Source organism: Armigeres subalbatus, chromosome 2 (genome assembly GCF_024139115.2).
Source record: "Armigeres subalbatus isolate Guangzhou_Male chromosome 2, GZ_Asu_2, whole genome shotgun sequence".
Lineage (NCBI taxonomy): Eukaryota > Metazoa > Arthropoda > Insecta > Diptera > Culicidae > Armigeres > Armigeres subalbatus.
The window spans coordinates 63,502,932-63,520,815 of NC_085140.1; the positions used below are offsets into that span (position 1 = coordinate 63,502,932).

The following is a 17,884-nucleotide window of genomic DNA, read 5'->3' on the forward strand; positions in this document are numbered from 1 at the left end:
TACATATAACTTATTGAGTCCATCCATTTCAGTTGTCAATAAATGAGTTATTCAACAAGCTCGACTCGATGAACAACCAAGTAGCATCCTCTTCACATTCTTCCCTTCTTTCAGATCAGTTTTGAGTTGTCATGGAATAAATAAACAAATCTCGTTCGTTTGCCAAAATTCCGTGTAACACTATAAACTAGACACACTACGATGTCCATGAAATTTAGTGACATTTTCTTTAACGACCTGAGTAAATACTTTTACTTTGGACCTGATACCTTCTTGACATTAAATGGATGCTAGACAAGCGTCAACAGCTTGAGGTGCCCTTCAAAGCAATGGTCTTGTCTCTTACGAACGTATAAAATATCGTCTAATTTTCTCATTTCAGTTGTTACAGGTGAGATAAATTATAAATCACCTACAAAGTCGAAAACGTTCAAACTTGGTCTATTTGGTTCGGTTTGTACGATGCACGTGGTGGCAATGAACGCCCACTCACCCCGAATGGACGACGATGACGATCAAGCATTCGCCATAAAGGTGGATATTATTTCAGGTTCTTCCAATTAACATCGAAATCTGAACAGAAAATAGCATGTGGTGCCGAGTGAATTTGCGCATCTCGAATGTGCATCGTTGGTGGTATGTTTGCACTTTCTCACGGTGAATTTAAACTATTGTGACAGGAGAAGATGAAAGCGAATCCAATGATCGAGTGTGGGATGAGATATAGATGATTCGGTGTCGTATTTTATGGGATTGACATGACGATGGAGGCTACCGAGCAAACGAAAATAACTCAATAAAATCTTTTTTGTGATTTGATAGAAAAATTAGATATGGCATGATTGGTATTAGAGATAAAGGTTAAACAAAAAAATATAATTCTGCATGGAAATATTATATGGATATCCAGTTATGCTTTTTGTATGAAGTGATCAATATCTCGAGCTATTAGATTGTTTTCTCCATAGCATATCTTGCTATTTAAAGCTATGTCGATGCAAATTTTGCTTGTTCTTTCATGTCTTATATCAATAAAGTCCATATTACGATTTGTAACTCTGTTGAGGGCTACTGGTCGAACAGTCTTTCAGTAAAAGTTTTAAGTTATTTAAATCTAAGGACAATTAACTTTGGTTGTCCTTGTATTTTTAAGATAAATTTCGTATTATGAAGAAAATATTCATAAGAGTAAAATGAGCTTGATAGAAGGAGCGAAAAAAGCTCGATGTAGGTAGTAGTTGCAAACTCAAAAGAGAAAATAAACGTTTTTACCATGTCTTTTTAAAGAAATACATAGAAGGCCTAACATGTTTATCAGTGTACAGTTCGTATTTGATTTATAAAATGACCCATTGATATCATGAGCCACCTTTGCTAAATTAATCTTGTTTGTGAACCGTTTATTGTTTTATCTAGTTCTAAGCCAGCTAGGGTAGCTCAAATTAGTATAGAAATTTTTTATGGGCCACCCTTTAATTTGGTTCTGCCCTGATGCTCTGGACAAAATTTTAGCCAAATGGGTCAACGTTTTGGCGTTGTAAACTCGTTGGTTTTATATGGAAAATGTATGCAGAAACATAAAACCAGTGATTTGCAGTTGAAGGCATAATTTACAATGAACTCTGATACTTATTCAGATCTTGAAGAATTTAATACAGAATGTAATGCTAAAAACGAATAGAACGATTTGGCTGAAATTGTGTCAAGAACATCAGGGCATCAAATAGAACCGATAAGAGAGCGGGCCATCAAAAAATTTTCTTAATAGTGTTTTTGAGAAATCTTAATATAGATTTATATAAAAGTTTATATAAAAAACTGAATGTCGATCTTGATCGCTTGGGTGATAGGAGCGTGCGGGTGGTACGTGTAAAAATCTTATAAGTAACGTCGTTTCGATAGTTCCCACGCTATCAGCCAAGCCGTTCCTATTGGACGATAGGCAAAATAACAGCGATTTCAATCAATATTGTTCTCTGATGGCCCTCTGCACCTTTCACCTTTTAACTTACTTTAATTTCATAATTGTCGCTCGCTTGCGATATCTTTCAGTTCTATTCTTGCTTTCGATTGCTCCTTCTACTTTGAGGTTGGTGCGTGTGTACTCGATAGAATGAATAATTCAAACATAAATAGGAAGACTTAAGTCACTTCAGAAACAGTTTCTAGGGATACTGTACTAATTTTTGTCGGAAATTCTTCGGAACTATCACGGGATTTTTTTGCAATCTCCACAGGAAAGTTTATTAAAATTTCCTCAGGAAAATTCTTCGAATTTGTACAAGTGAGTGTCTTAGAATTCACGAGGAAATTCTTCGGATTTTTACGGTGAAATCAGTGAATTTCCACGGAAAATTCTTTGCAATTCACAGAGAAACGCTTCGTTATTTCCTCAGGGAAATTCTTTGTTCTTCGAAATGCCATAGGGAAATTCCTCAGATAAAGTTTTCGGTATTTCCACTTTGGATTAGAAAATTATTTAGAGCTTTTTAGCTGAATGTCTTCATTTGTCATAAGATGAGTATAATTTCGGAATTTCCTCAAAGAAATCCTTCGGAATTTCCTCAGTAAAATCTATTAGCATTTTCTCACAATAAGTCGAAATTCCTCAGCTAAATTCACAGAATTTCCATGGAAATCTTTCAAATGGGAAATTCCTCTGGGAAATTTTCGGAATTAATTTTTTCAGAATTTCTTCTTGGAATTCTTCATTTTTCCTGATACATTTTTCGTATTCCTGAAGGAAATTTTTAGAAGTCCTTCTGAAAAATCTTGGAACTTTCTTTGAGAAATAATTTGTATTTTGCTCTGAGAACGTTTTCGGAATTAGGAAGGAGTATCAGTAATGGCCCCGTGCGTGTAATCAGGACAGCAGATCCGTTCAATTGTTATAAACTGGGAAACAGGAATAGTTATATTAACCATTTCGTAAATGAAATACCGTAATCCGGGGAACATTGATAATTTTTTAATTTTCTAAATGTTTCCTTATAAGTGAAATCATGGCTTTTTTCATATTTTTAAAACGAATGCTAATTCAGACGTTTAAGTCTGTTGTTCTTGATTATTTGATAACTTGTTTAAACATTATTTCATGTCGAGTTTTTCCAATTTGGGGTAACTTTGACAATCATTTATCTATAACCAATTCAGTAAACACCTTCACCCTTTCAGGACGGATGCCCAACGAGCTGGGCAAATATGACCCATCCGTCCTGAAAGGTAAGAGTAAACAATTACAGTTGGAATCTCTTACGCTGAGGCGATGTGCATCGAGTGTTTTGAGAAACGCATTATCACCGCTAGTGGAATTATCTGGATTTTCAACAAATAAAATATAAATTTCGAAACAAAAACTATGGATCAATAAATAAGATTACATATCACATAGGTACGAGCTTAATATTTTGTTATTACACTTGTTATAAGTGCTTTTTGGCAGCTTACTGTGGGTTCAAAATTAATTTTATTTTATTTTTCAAATTTTGGCAAAAATAAATGCAAATTCATCCAAAGGTTATATCATTCAGCAGCCAATTTAGACAAAATTAAGGGTCCATTACTTTTAAGGGTCCATTACTTTTCAAATTTTGGCAAAAAAATAAATGCAAATTCATCTAAAGGTTATATCATTCAGCAGCCAATTTAGACAAAATCAAGAGGTCCATTACTTTACTTTACTCACTTTCTAACTTTGGAGAATGTTCCAGTTTCCTCTGAGATTTTGTTTGAATTTTCTTGATAAATTCTTCGGAGTTTCCTCTAGAAAATTTTCGGAATTTCTTCTGGGAAACTCTTTGGAATTACTCTGCGGAGTTCTTTCAGTGAAGATTCTGCGAATTTGAAATGAAAAATTCTTAAAATTTCAAGAAATGTTTTCGGAATCGCTATTGGAATTTTTTTCATATTTTCACAGCGAAAATCTACGCATTTATTTAGGAAAATTCGGCGAATTTCCTCTGGAATTTTTTAGAATTTTTCGGATTTTTCGAATTTACTCTTTCTTATTCTAATTTCTTCTGTATAAGTTTTCGAAATTTTCTCTGGGAAATTATTTGTAATTTTCCTGTTTTTTTCAAATTTTCATTAGAATTTTATTTGAAAATTCTCCTCGTTTTATCTGACACACTTTTTTTAAATTCTTTATTAAAGTGATTTTTAAGTGTTCATCACTTATCTGACAAACTCTCAGAATTCTTCGTCATTTCCTTAGATAATTCTTTAGTATTTGCTCTGAGAAATTTTAGAATTTTCTCTTTCTCTCTCTTCTCTCTTCGGAACTCTTTCTGGAAATTCGTTGGCCTCCTCTGGAAATCTTTGAAATTCCTCTGGGATTTTTTTCGTGATTCCATCTGGGATTTTCTTCAGAATTTGTTCTGAAAATTCTTTGAAATTTCCTTTGGGAAATTATTTGTTATTTCCTTGGGTAATTTTGATAATTGAATTTCTTTTCATTTTTTCGAAAGTCCTCTAGAACAGCGGTTCTCATCCTTTTTCATAAGAGTACCCTTCGAACTTTTGCATTAATTGAGTCCCCTACTTTTTGCTTTTGGAGAACTTGAGCCTTTGCAAGAGGCTTCGAGCTTCTTAAAATGAGCTTTTCGAGCCTCTTGAAATGCGCATCCGATCCTCTTGATAGAAGGCATCAGAGACTTTTGAAAGGAGGCTTCGAGCCTCTTGAAACTAGGCTTTTAAGCTAATTGAAAGAGACTTCGATTCCCTCGAAAGGAGGTTTCGAGCCTCTTAAAGGAACATTCCGATCCTCTTAAGCTTTTTGCAAGTAAGCTTTCGACCTCTTAAAGAGGCTCCCAAGCCTCTTGAAAGAAGGCTCCAGGCAGTGACGGAAATGTCAAAAAATGTCGTGGATTTAATTACTAATTTGCTAATAACTTTTCCAGAAGTTATTATCAATTCGATTTTAGATTAACATTTATATGCAAAGATCCTAGAACTTTGTCGAACAGATCATTGTTCTAAATACAAAGTCTAACCATGAGAGCAAAATTTAAAAATGTCACGGAATGTCTGACATTAATGTCATTTGACACTAATTCGCTCTCACGCCAATATCTGATTCAGAGAAATGACCTAATAGAAAAGTTATAGGGTTCTTTGGGGGCTACATGTTTATATTAAAAAAAGAATTGTAAATAACTTGTGAAAAAAGTTATTAGCAAATTATTCCCATGACATCGAAATGACATTTCCGTCACTCGCATCACTCATAAAACAGGCTTCGGGCCTCTTAAAAAGGCTTCAGTCCTCTTGAAAAAGACTTGATCTTCTTGAAAGGAGGCTTCCGTGGCATTGAAGAAGGCTCACGAGCATCTTGAAGAAGGCTTTCAAACCTCTTGAAGGTGGCTCCCAAGTCTATTAAGAAGACATTCAAGCCTCTTGATAGTAGGCTTCAAGCCTCTTGATAGAGGCGTCGGGCTACAAAACAAGACTTGGGCCTCTTGAAAGGGGCCGAGCAGCTAAGTGTGATAAAATGGTTGCTGATCGCAACTAAATTTGTAACATGTGAGTTATAGTAACCTCTATGGAAATGTGCTACTAGGGAGGCGTCTGGGCCTCTTGAAATGAGGCTTCGGGCCTCTTGAAAGGAGGCATCCGGGCCTCTTGAAAGGAGCATCCGGGCCCCTCGAAAGAAGGCATCCGGGCCTCTTGAAAGGATCGGCCGAAGAGCTTCGGGCCTCTTGAAGGAGGCATCCGTGCCTCTTGAAGGAGGCTTCGGGCTTTTGAAAGGAGGCTTCAGGGTTCTTGAAAGGATAATCTTAAAGTAGGCTCACGAGCCTCTTAAAAAGCTTCAAGCCTTTTGAAAGGAACCTTCGACCCTTGAAAGGAGTCCTCCGAGCCTCTTAAACAGGCTTCGAACCTTTGTAAAAGTCCTCCAGCCGTTCAAGAGGCCTCCTAAAAATGGGCTTCGAGCAGCTTGAGAGAACGCTTCCGAGAAGCGTGAAAGATGCAATCCTCTTGCAACGAAACAACCAAGCTTAAGAAAAAAAACCCTGGATGCCTCTCATCGAACTTTCAGACCATTGAATTCTGGATTTTACTTAAGAAACATATTCTTAACATATTCTTTAACATTTTGTTTCGATCAGGTAGATTGCAAAGAAGATTGTTCATTCGTTCGATCTTTTGTAACCATTGCCTTTGCTTGTGGAGGTCAGGATTCAATTGGCTTTGATTTGAGTCGCTATGCATGTAACGTACAAGACAAAGTTTTAAAATTGAAAAATACGACTATCGAAATATTATCTATATTGTTTGATTGGAATTGTACTAGCAAAAGTACCCCAGGGTACATGTACCCCAGGTTGAGAACCGCTGCTCCAGAAAATTGTTCGGAATTTCTGTAGAATACCCTCTGGGATATTCTGCGGAATTCCCTTTGGAAACTCTTTGGAATTTTCCTAGTTTTATTGTAAAGTTCTTCTTGAATTTTTCGTAACTCCTCTATAAAATTCTTCGGAATTCTCTCTACGAAATTTATCGAAGAAATAAAATGTTTGAATTCTGGAATATCCTCTGGAATATTCTCCTGAATTTTCTCTGGGATTTTTTTCGGAATTCACTCTGGAAATTCTTCGGTATTCCTTTGAGAAATTCTTCGCAATTCCTTTGGAAAAGTCTTTGGATTTTTCTGGGAAATTGGGATTTTTTACAAAATTTTATGGAATTTCCTCTGGGACATGGTTTGGAATTGCCTCTGAAAATTATTCGAATTCCCTCTGAAATTCTTCGCATCTTTCTGTAGAAAATTCTTTGGACTTTCCTCTGGAAATATTTGGGTGCCCAGGAAAATTCTTCGAGATCCTCTAAAGGAAAGTTATCAGAATTCCTTTGCAGAATTGTCGAATTCCTTTGGGATTTTTTCGAAATTCCATCTGGGAAATTCTTCGAATTTCTTCTGGAAAATTATTCGAAATTTATTCTGGGACAGTCTTTGAAATTTACTTGGGAAATTTCCTCTGCTCGGAATCTTCTCTGAGAAATTCTTCGTAATCCTTTGAAAATTCTTCGAATACCCTCTGAGTTTCACTCTTGGAAACTCTTCGGAATTCGCTCTAGGATTTTTCGGAATTTCCTATGCGATTTTTTAAAAATATTCTGGAAAATTGTTCGGAATGTCCTCTGCGAATTCTCTTCGGAATTTTCTCTGGGGAATCATTTGGAATTTTCTCTGGTTTGTTTTTGTTTTATAAATTACTTTGGAAAATTCATCGGAATTCCTCAGGAAATTCATCGGAATTCAATTCTACGGAATATACTCTGCGAAATCTTTCGGATTTTTTCTGGGAATTTCTTCGGGTATTGCTGGAAATTCTTGGAATTTCCTCTTCTGGAAAATTCCTTTCTGAAATTCTTCGAAATTTCCTCAGGAAACTTCTTAGGCTTCTTCTGGGACATTTTTCGAATTTTCTCTGGGTTTTCGAATTTTCTCTGAAATTATTCGAATTCCCTCTGAGAAATTCTTCGAAATATTCTCTGCTAACTTTCTCAAAAATCCCTTAGATATTTGGAATTTCTTCTGGGAAATTCTCCGGAATTTCCTCAGAAATTTTGGCTACTGTATAACCAGCTGTACTAATTGTACTAAACGAAATTGGCTGCAGGGTGGAGTGGCACTGGGCATCTTTTCCAGTCTGATTGTTTTAGCCATATATACTTTTTAGTTATTTTGATATTGATACATTTCGAAACATAATATACTTGTTTTCACTGATACTAATTATTCCTTTTTTACTACAATTTGTTTGTGATTTGTTCTATAGATACAATAGTTTCAAAGATGCTTAATAGAAAAAGGAAGAAAGATTCTCTCACTCACCTGAAAATCGGGGAATCGGGAATCAACAGCCCTCGCGCAACCATGCACCGTCATCTTGGTCGTCGGTTTGCCAACGATCTGCGTCTTGAACTGCGCCGGGCGCCCTCCTCGATCAGGCAGTCCTTCGGGCGGTGCTTCGGCACCGTGTCCTGAATGCCCGGTGTTACCACCTTCAGGCTGGCCGTCGTATGCACTTCGCCGCCCGCATTCGACACTATGCACAGATACTCGCCCTCGTCCTCCGGGAACGCCTCGGTGATAATCAACGTGAAGTAGTCGGTCTGGTCATCTGGAAGTACTTGGACGGTTTGATCTGCTTGTCGCCCTTGTACCACTGGGCGGTGGGACTTGGCTTGCCGGTGACCCGCGCGGAACTCAACCGATTGGCCTCGGACGGTTTTGTCCTTCAGCGGTTCCACTAGGTTTGGTGGACGCTCGGTTCCGGGCGTGGCTGGCTTTTCGATGATTGGCGTGTGCGGGGTTTCCACATTGCAAGCTGCGTCGCAGGCCTCTCAGCATTGATGGCAACGCATTCATACTTTCGGCGTCTTCGCTGTACGCTTCGATGATCAGCAACGTGTAGGTGTTGTCCTCTTCCAGAACCTTGTACTTGATGTTCGGCGATATCTTCTGGCCGTTCTTCACAGTACCGTCAAGTGGTTTCGTTCCGAAAATCTTGGCATCGAAGCGGGCAAGTTGACCGGCAGTGACGCTAGTGTCGGAAATGGTGTTGACGAAGCTGGGTGGAGTTACACCTCCTCGGCCCTGCTGTCGACGCTGCTCAACGACTAAGTTTGCGCTACACTGCGGTACCTCCTCGGTTCTCTGCGATTACGGCGAATACTGCCGAATCTTCAAGAACACCTGACGAATAATTAATACGGATTTCGTGCCAAAGGTATGGATTTGGAAGTCTGACGAGTTGTTGATTTGGAAGTTTTCGCGGAACCACTTGACAGTCGGCATTGGATCTCCATCGAACTCAACCTCGAAGCGGCTTGTTCATTTTCAAATACACGCGTTGAATCTTCTTGGTGAACACTGGTGGAGTTGCAGGTTTAACAGGGCCTTCTACAATCCGCTCGTGGGTCGTCCCTTGTGTTCAACCTCTGTAGTTTCCGTGGCCGTAATCTTGCGGATTATCTCTTTGTCATCGTATACTTCCTTCTGGAGTTGCTTTTGCTGAGATACGTGCACTCTTGCCCTGAACGGAAGTTTCTTGTGGTTCCAGGATAAGCTTCTTGCGTGGAACGGTAGTCGTCTCGGAGGTGTCGATGGTTTCATCTCTGAAAATGTAAATAAGGGAAAGGTTTAGTCAAGAAGTGAAAACTATGAAGACAGTTAACTCACAGAGTTTCCTCATAGGCAGATGCCATTCCCTTAGCAGTGACTGACCGACCACCTTATCTCCTGGAATAGAAACTGGTGCTTCTCTTCACGGAGACGTTGCTCCTTTACCAGTTGCTCGTTTTCAACCTGGGCCAATTTGTTGTAGTATTCTTCATTCTTCTTCTTCTTGACAGTCTTCTGCCATTCGGTCTCGCTCTCCTTTTCTCCTTTGGCCAGATGTTGAGCCTTGAGACCTTCTTCTTCTTTTGGATTCCTCCTGCAGCGTAACTTCCAGGTCGGTATCGGACGATTCTTCTGGTAGGAGACCAGGTCGTAATCGTACCAGGCTGGAGACAAAGTGTAAAGTGGTAAACATTTTGTGGCCTGATGTTAGGCTAGGTTGGTGGAACAAACTCCGACCATTTGTAGAGAGCAATAGAACAATCAAGATTCGTTAGAGTAAAATTTGGTTACGCAGCTAACGGAGAGTTTAAATACCGAGAATACCTGGGCGAACCCGCTGAAAAAACGCATGCGTTGCGAAGGTATTAATGCTTAAAATTATTTACAATCATGAGCTCAAACAACATTTTTAGAGAAATAGCTGTGAAGCTCCGCCATCCAATTCAGAATACTCACCATGCGTGGATGGCTAAACCAAAACATAAAAAGTCGCTATAGAGTTAAGAATGATTATTTACAGAAAGCTCTATACAACTATTGAAATGGTAGCAACCGATATCTAATAGACATGACGCAGAGGTACGTAGCAGACCGGAACTTCGTTACCACGGCCATTAGAATACAGCTATGACTAGAATCCATATGCCCATACTTAGTCTGCAGTGCAATGTTGTAGTCCTTCAAGGTGCCTTTCCTGGAGTGTCTTCCTCAATACAGTTGAAGGCTCCCAGATACTCGCAGCGGAGAATATAAAGCAGCTTGTTGATAGGTTGGGATATTTCAAGGGATCTCAGGATAAGGTATTTGGTGTTTTTATGTGGATGTTCATTTTACAATGATGTATTTCCCAATCGAGTCGGATGATTTTGATTGTTGTTACTGGGTGAATATAGTTCAGTGCCATTGATAAAATTTGTTTAGTATTCTCCCAAAAGTGAAGCGTGTCGTGTTAGTGTGTATTAAATCAAACTCTTCTTGAGATAAAACTCCGGAAGTAAAGCTTTAATGTTTGCGATATTGTCAGATATCGTTGGTTCTTTTATTTATTGCGGTAGTGTGGGTGAGATAGTAGAAGTTTTCTGGTAACCTAGATGTAAGTGTGTTTTCGTATCATGAGGTACTTACGTCTTGGGAGTTCTTCAACACTCCGCGGTAATCGTCATGACGTGGAGTAATCTTCGTTCACATCTTGCGACAGCCTCGCCGACGGAGCTGCGAGCGATGACTTCAATTTGCCTGTATCATACTGGCGAGTCTTCGGGATGTCGAAGTGGTACATACCGTCATACGTGAGTTTGTAGCGTTGACCCTAGAATAACCCATTTGTTATTAATTTGTACACGTTTTTTAAGATTTCGAAGAGCTCACATTGACAACAGTGTGTCCATTGATGAGCCACATCACTCTCCTGGATGACCGGTCACTCGGCAGCAGAGCGTGCCATCCCTTCCTCGACTTCAATAGAATCCGGACGGCTCACAAGCTGGTTCCTTCTTCGGTTTCTGGGATTCATCAATAACTTCTGGAATACTGTGGATAACAATGAGTTGAATAGTTCATCTAGATCCCAAGCCTCGTTTTCAACTTACTTTAGGTTCCACAACGCCATCTCATGAATCTTCTGAATACTCTTCATGCCCTTTGGCAACTGGGAGTCTAGATGATACCTGGTTTGAGTCGTCTTGATATGGCCTGGTTTCATCCATTCCGTACAAATTCGTGGCACGGCAAAGATACTCACCACTGTCCTCAGGATAGATCCACAAGTTCTGCAACATATCCAAAGTCGTAAATCGGTGTGAAGCGATTCTCTGTAATAACAATGTTAACAAAACTCTGTTACCCAATTTTCTCCGTCACAACTTACTGACGGCAATGGTTTGCCATTATGAACCCTCCACCTTCATGTTCGTGTCACCGACCGGGCGAGTTGACATTCGAACTTAGTGGCCTCATTTCTTTAAGCTTGTTTGGTCTGATTTGTGTCACGAAGCGCGGTGGCTGCTTCCTATCCGGATGAACAGATCATCTTCGGTGAGAAGATCTCTTCGGTGTCTTGATCTGGCTTCCATCTGCATCAATGTTTCCACTTCTGCATCCCTTCGGAATCTGGTTCTGCAGTACGATAGAAGGAAGCTTCTTGCAACTGACATGGGCCTTGGTAACATCTTCACCGTGATCGTTGTATGCACGACAGACATAATCTCCATCCTCTATGTAGACCGACAGAATATCCAAAGAGACGAAACCCTTAATAGATAGTTCTGTATCTATGTCCACTTGAGCGGCTTTCCATTGCGGAACCATTCCACACGCAGTTTAGGATCTTCCTTAGGCTCAACACGGCATTCGAAGCGAACCGTTTCACCTTCATCGATCGTGGTGGACTGGATCTGCGATACAATTTCGGTGGTCCGAAAGTCCGCTCTTCCTGGGTAGCCAGGTTACCTTTCCACGTTCCAGTTCTTTCAGTTTAGAAGCGGTCATGCCCTCTGGTAGCTGCGAATCCAGGATTATTCCACCACGCGACACCACGGTGACCTTTGGTAGTTGATGCTGTTCCCCATTTATTCGTGGCGCGACACTCGTATACTCCAGAGTCTCTCACGTAAGCATAATCCATATCAAGGGCAATAGACGAAGTCGTTCAGCATATGCACGTGACCCTGTAGCGAACGGTCTTCCATTGTGGAACCAGTCGATTCTCATCGACGAATCTCCAACAGGTTCAACGCGACAATCGAAGTGAACAGGTCCACCTTCCGCCACATCAGTATTGTCCTTGATCTCAACAATAAACTTGGGTGGACGTGCCTCATCCTCTTCGGCCATTTTCTTCGCGTTTGTGCAGTTGCTCTTCCAGTTTCTGAATGCTTTCCGTTCCAGTGCGGAAGTTTGATGGCAGCTGTGGTTCCATGATGATACCCTGTCGTCCCGCACGGTCAATTTGCACGACACAGTGGCTTCACCGTGACTATTGGTAGCCTTACAGGTGTACAATCCCGAATCGCGTTGTAGCATCCAGCAATTTCCAGAATGAGAAACCAAAATCATTGATCGTCTTGATACGGGATCCAGCCCACAAGGCCTTACCATTGTGGTACCATTCGACACGCATGCTCGGTCATTAACTGGAGTCAATCTGCATTCGAGTGAGCCAATGAATTTTCGGTTAGGGTTTGATCCGATGGCGTAGTGATGAACTCGGTGGCTTGCCAGAATCGTCATCCGGAGAAAGGCCTCCATTGGAATTCCAAGTCCTTCCAGCTCTGCAATACGTTCAATAGTTCCTTCCATTCCTTCGGCAACTGAAGTTCCAGGATAATGCTACGCTTGCTTGGACCTTCATCGTAGATGTAGTGACAGCCTCACCATATTCATTGGAAGCACGCAGCAGTATTCTCCAGAATCTTCTGGATAAACGGCGAAATTTCCAAATAGAGATCAGAAGTCGCAGAAGGTACGACAGTGATCCGGTCTTGAGCGGCTTACCATTCAAAACCATTCAACCTTGAGTTTCGGATCATCAGTTGGGGTAAGTTTGCCCTCAAGTGAGCGCTTTCACCTTCGCGTAAGCTATCGATGTCGACAGTGGTACAGTGAACACGGGAGCTCGTCCTCCTTCAACACGCTCACGCTCATCGCGGGTACAGACCAACGAATCTTCCAGGGTTTGAATCTTCTCAATCCACCTTCCATTCCACGTGGCAGCTGTGAGTCCAGAATCAGATTTGCCTTCGAGACACACTTCAGTGTAGCCTTGTGCTGTCCGAGCCATATTTATTCGTTGCACGGCACTCAAACTCTCAGAGTTCTCCTCGTAGCAATACAAAATATCCAAAATAACAATGCCAAAATCGTGGAAAGTGCGATAACGATGACCATGGGGCGGTTTCTGTCCATTCAGTACCATTCGACCACCAGATCTGGATCTGTAACTGGAGTAAGTCTAGCTTCAAAGTGAGCACTTTGTCCTTCAACCAGCTTGGTGATGTCGGAGATTTTGGTAACGAATCGTGGTGCTTCTCCGACTGGTGATCCGGCAGCTTGGTTTGATACCCGCATGCTTTCGAGTTCACGTTCTAGCCAATGAATCGGGTTCGCGATTCCAATGACTCCCCCTTTCCGAGCACTTGAGTGCGGCGAGTCGTATCTTCGCCATATTTGTTCGAAGCCTTGCAAATGTATTCGCCAGAATCGTGGCTCTGGACGTAGGCAATTCCAGCAGAACGTATCCGAAATCGGAGACAGGCAGTACGGTTGGAGTGGCGCAATGGTTTACCATTGTGGAACCATTCGACCTTCAGATCCGGATCGTTAACCGGAACCAATGTGCATTCGAGTGTGCCGATTGGCCATCTGGGCCTTCCAAGTTCTGAATCTGCGTGGTGAAGCGCGGTTTCTGTCCAGCCGATTTGTCACCGCATTCAAGTTCGACGCTTATTTCAGCCGTTCCCCACTTGTTGGTGGCGCGGCAACTGTAAGTTCCAGATCTTCAATCTTAGTTCAAAATTTCCAGCACAACCATTCCAAAAGGCTACACAGTTCGCACACGATGGCTAGCCTCAAGGTCTACCATTGTGGAACCATTCGAACCATCTTTGGTCACCAGTTGGGATCAGCGTAGCATCGAAGTGGGCGATTTCTCCTTCAACATTAACGACGGCACAAACTCGGATGTGAATCGTGGTGCATGTCCCTCCATCTTCGGCTTGTCCGGCTTCTTGTCTGCGCAGCAATCTTCCAGATCTTGAATCTTCTCAAACCTTCATTGCCCTTCGGATGTTGGGTACGTTCGATCAAGCTCTCCTTGGTTACTACACGTTGAAGAGGTGAAGGCCTCTCCAGAGTAGTTATATGCCTTGCATGTGTAGATGCCCTGATCACGTTCATGACATCGGTCAAATCAACGTAACGAATCCGAAATCGTTGGTCATCTTGAACGTGATCCATGTTGGAGAATTTTTCCATTGAAGTACCACTCGATCTTGAGGTTTGGATCGTTCTTTGGTTCAACTTGTCCTCCATGTGCAGTGATTCGCTTCGTTAAGGCGGAATTCGGATTAGGCTCAACAGTCCATTTGGGTGCAGGAAATCACCTTCTGGTCCTGAATCTTGACGCTTATGGCTTTAGCCAGAGCTCTTCCGTTCTGAACTCTTCCAGTCCCCTTTACCCATTGGATGTTGAGTATCCAAATACATGGTGGTAGTGCTCGTCTCTCAACGATCCAGATGTAGATGCAGATCCCTTGCTATTCGTTGCCTTACAAGTGTAGATGCCAGAATCTTCTGCGTATGCTCCGGTGATGTCCAGTGAAACAAATCCAAAGTCGTACGTGGTCTTGAAACGGAACCGAGGCAATGGTTTGCCATTAACAAACCATTCAATTTGCATGTTGGGTCCTTGGACGGTTCTACTTACATTCAGAGTGGACATTTGTGCCTTCCTTGCATTCAACGTTGTTCAAATGAGTAATAGACCGGTGACTCGTACTGTGGTTCAGGTGTTCCTTCAAAGCAGCACGTGGAGCTTCCAGATCACTAATTTTCGGAACGGAAGCTGGGTGCATTGTGTCTAACAACCAATGACTGCCTTCAATTTTCAGAGTAGCAGTCAGGACAGCTTCGCCATGATGGTTGGTAGCTTTGCAAGTGTAAATGGCAGAATCATCAGCGCAGTCCATTGATCGACAGGGTAACCAGGCCAAAATCGAAGGTGCTGCGGATTCGTGCTCCGGTAGTAATAGCCATTCCGTTCTTGAACCACTCAATTCTGAGGTTGGGATCGGCACGAGGCTCAACTTGAGCTTCGAGGTAGACGTGCTGACCTTCTTGAAGTTTGTCGTGCTTTCCAAGTGCGTAGTAAATACTGGGGCCTGTTGCGGAGTTGTGTCCACAAACATATCCGGAACACGGTTCATTGCGCTTCCTTCAGTTGAATCTTCTCCCAGGCCTCTGGCAACGGTGGTTCTCCAGCGATCGATGATTTTGACTTGACCTTCATTGTGGTCGACGATACAGCTTCACCAGCCTTATTGATAGCCTTGCACATGAAACACCAGAATCTTCAGCAACGGAATTGATATCCAGGGTGACAAATCCGAAATCATTGGTAGTGCGGAATCGTGATCCAAGCTTCAGTTCAACTCCATTTACGTACCATTCGTACTTCATGCTAGCGTCTCAACCGGAACTACGAGCCTCAAATGAGCGTGCTGACCTTCCCACAGTTCGGATGGGCCAGTCAACGCTGCGTGAAGATTGGTTTTCGAATCCAGCTTCCTGTTCCTCGGGACGTGGAGCATGTGGTTGTTCGGATGAATGTCCTCATACCTTCCGGGTGCTGGGAGTCCATCTGGATGCTAGCCTTCGTACGAATTCTCATCGAAGCGGTTGTACAGCTTACCAGAGGATTGATGGCCCGACACATGTACACACCTTCATCTTCTTCGCGGACGTGGTAAGATCCATCGATGAATCAAAGTCATGCTGCTTGGCGATACGAGCTATCTTCCAACGGTTTTCTTTCTGAACCATTCGACTCTAGATTTGGATCACCAACCGGAATCAGGCGGCACTCGAAGTGAGCGGTTTGTCCTTCAGCGATGAAGTCAATGTTTTGCAGGCTGCGTGAACACTGGACGCTGCTTAGTGACCGCATCCTGAATCTCAGGACGCTTGAATGGAGCGCTCCTTCAAGTTTTTGATCTTGTCCAAGCCTTCTGGGTGCTGCGTATCTGAAATGATCGATCCCTTCGCAGTGACTCGCATGTTGATTGTCGACTTGCATTGTCCCTTGGCGTTGATGGCTCTGACAGAGTACTTCCAGCGTCTTCAGCAACAACGTGTTGAATGTCAAGCGCAACATAACCGAAATCGAAGGTAATGTGGAATCTCGCTGCGGACTGCAGTGGCTTTCCTTGTGGTAGAATTCGATGCGTAGGTTTGGATCATGGATCGGTTCAACCTGAGCTTCAAAGTGAGCTTTGACCTTCGTTGATTTCTTTGTTCCTCTGAGCTCGGTAACGAAACGAGGAGCGATGACATCGTTCTTCGAGTTCCAGACGCGATGGACGCGCTTGGGCTTCAACTGAATCTTTCAAACCGTCCGGATGCTGTGAGTCGAAAATGATGCTACGTTGTTTACCACACGAATGTTGCAAGTACTAACGGCTTCACCAACAAGATTGGTAGCTTTGCACATGTAGGTTCCGCTGTCTTCTCCATAAACATACAAAATATCCAACGCGACATATCCGAAGTCATGGGTTGTGCGGAAACGATGTCCTGCCGGATGGCCTTGCCGTTGATGAACCACTCAATCTTAAGGTTCGGATCGTTGATCGGTTCAACGCGACACTCCAGATGGGCGTAATCGCCTTCCTTCAGATTCTCAGATTGGTCAACGGTGTCAGAAGACAGGTTTCTGTAGCAGGTTCCCTTCCGGTGTCTTTGGTTTCTGGTAGCTCTCCAGTTCCTTAATCTTCTGCAGACGCTGTTCATCCAAAGTCTCCAAATAATCCAGCATTTGCTAAAAACATTGAAAAGATAAAATTATTTTGAGGATTTTCATGAATATGATAGAAATCTCACCTGTGACTTTAACAGCGCAGGTCGTGACAGCCTCCCCAACCGCATTCTTCCTTGCCACATGAGTACCTGTGTCCTCAGCGTGTGCGTACAGAATATCGAGAGCGACGAAACCAAAGTCGTACGTAGTCTTGAAGCGATGACCCTGCTGAATCGGGCGACCATTACAGTACCATTCAACCTTCATTGTCGGGTCGTTAACTGGCGTAAGCGTAGCTTCCAGATGTACTGGCAACCCTTCGGATACGCTGGCATTCTTCAATGGACGTCCGAATTGTGGCTTTTCCGCGACAAAGTGTTCCTCGTCGGACTTGCGACCATAACGTGCGTCGCACTCCAAGTGGATCTTCTCAAGGCACCTTCGTGCTGGGTATCGCGAACGATTCCAGATTTGGATGTCACGTTCAGACTGATGGAAGATGTCTCCGATCCAAGGTGGTTGGTTGCTCTGCAAGTATATTCACCAGAATCTTCGGCGTAAACGGTGAGGACATCCAGAGCAGCAAAACCGAAGTCATAAGTTGTTCTGAAGCGATGGCCTGTTGTCAATGGTTGTCCATTGTGGAACCATTCGACCTTCAAGTTCGGATCCGGGTATGGTTCGATTCGGCATTCGTAGTAGCACTCTTTGCTCAACCAGATTAGTTGGACCATGAAGTTTTGTTGTGAACTTGGGCTTCTGGGTAACGATATATTCTTCTTCTTCCCTGCGAGTAGCGAACGGCATCTTCGAGCTGATGATCTTCTCCAATGCATTCTCGTTTGTGTTTCCAAATCGAGAGCAGCCTTGAATTGAACCATCAACTGGCTGAAGTTACGGCTTGTCCTAAATCGTTGGTTGCACGGCATGGTGTTCCGGAATCTTCAGGGTTGACATATTTCATGTTCAGCGCTACATAACCGAAATCGTGCATTGTTGTGATACGGTTGAGCAATATTAACTTGCTC

At 42.5% G+C, this 17,884-nt stretch overlaps 1 pseudogene; it reads right to left on the bottom strand.

The window, feature by feature from the left end:
- Positions 1–17,884, bottom strand: part of LOC134208996 (titin-like) — a 45,672-nt pseudogene that overhangs the window by 27,411 nt on the left and 377 nt on the right.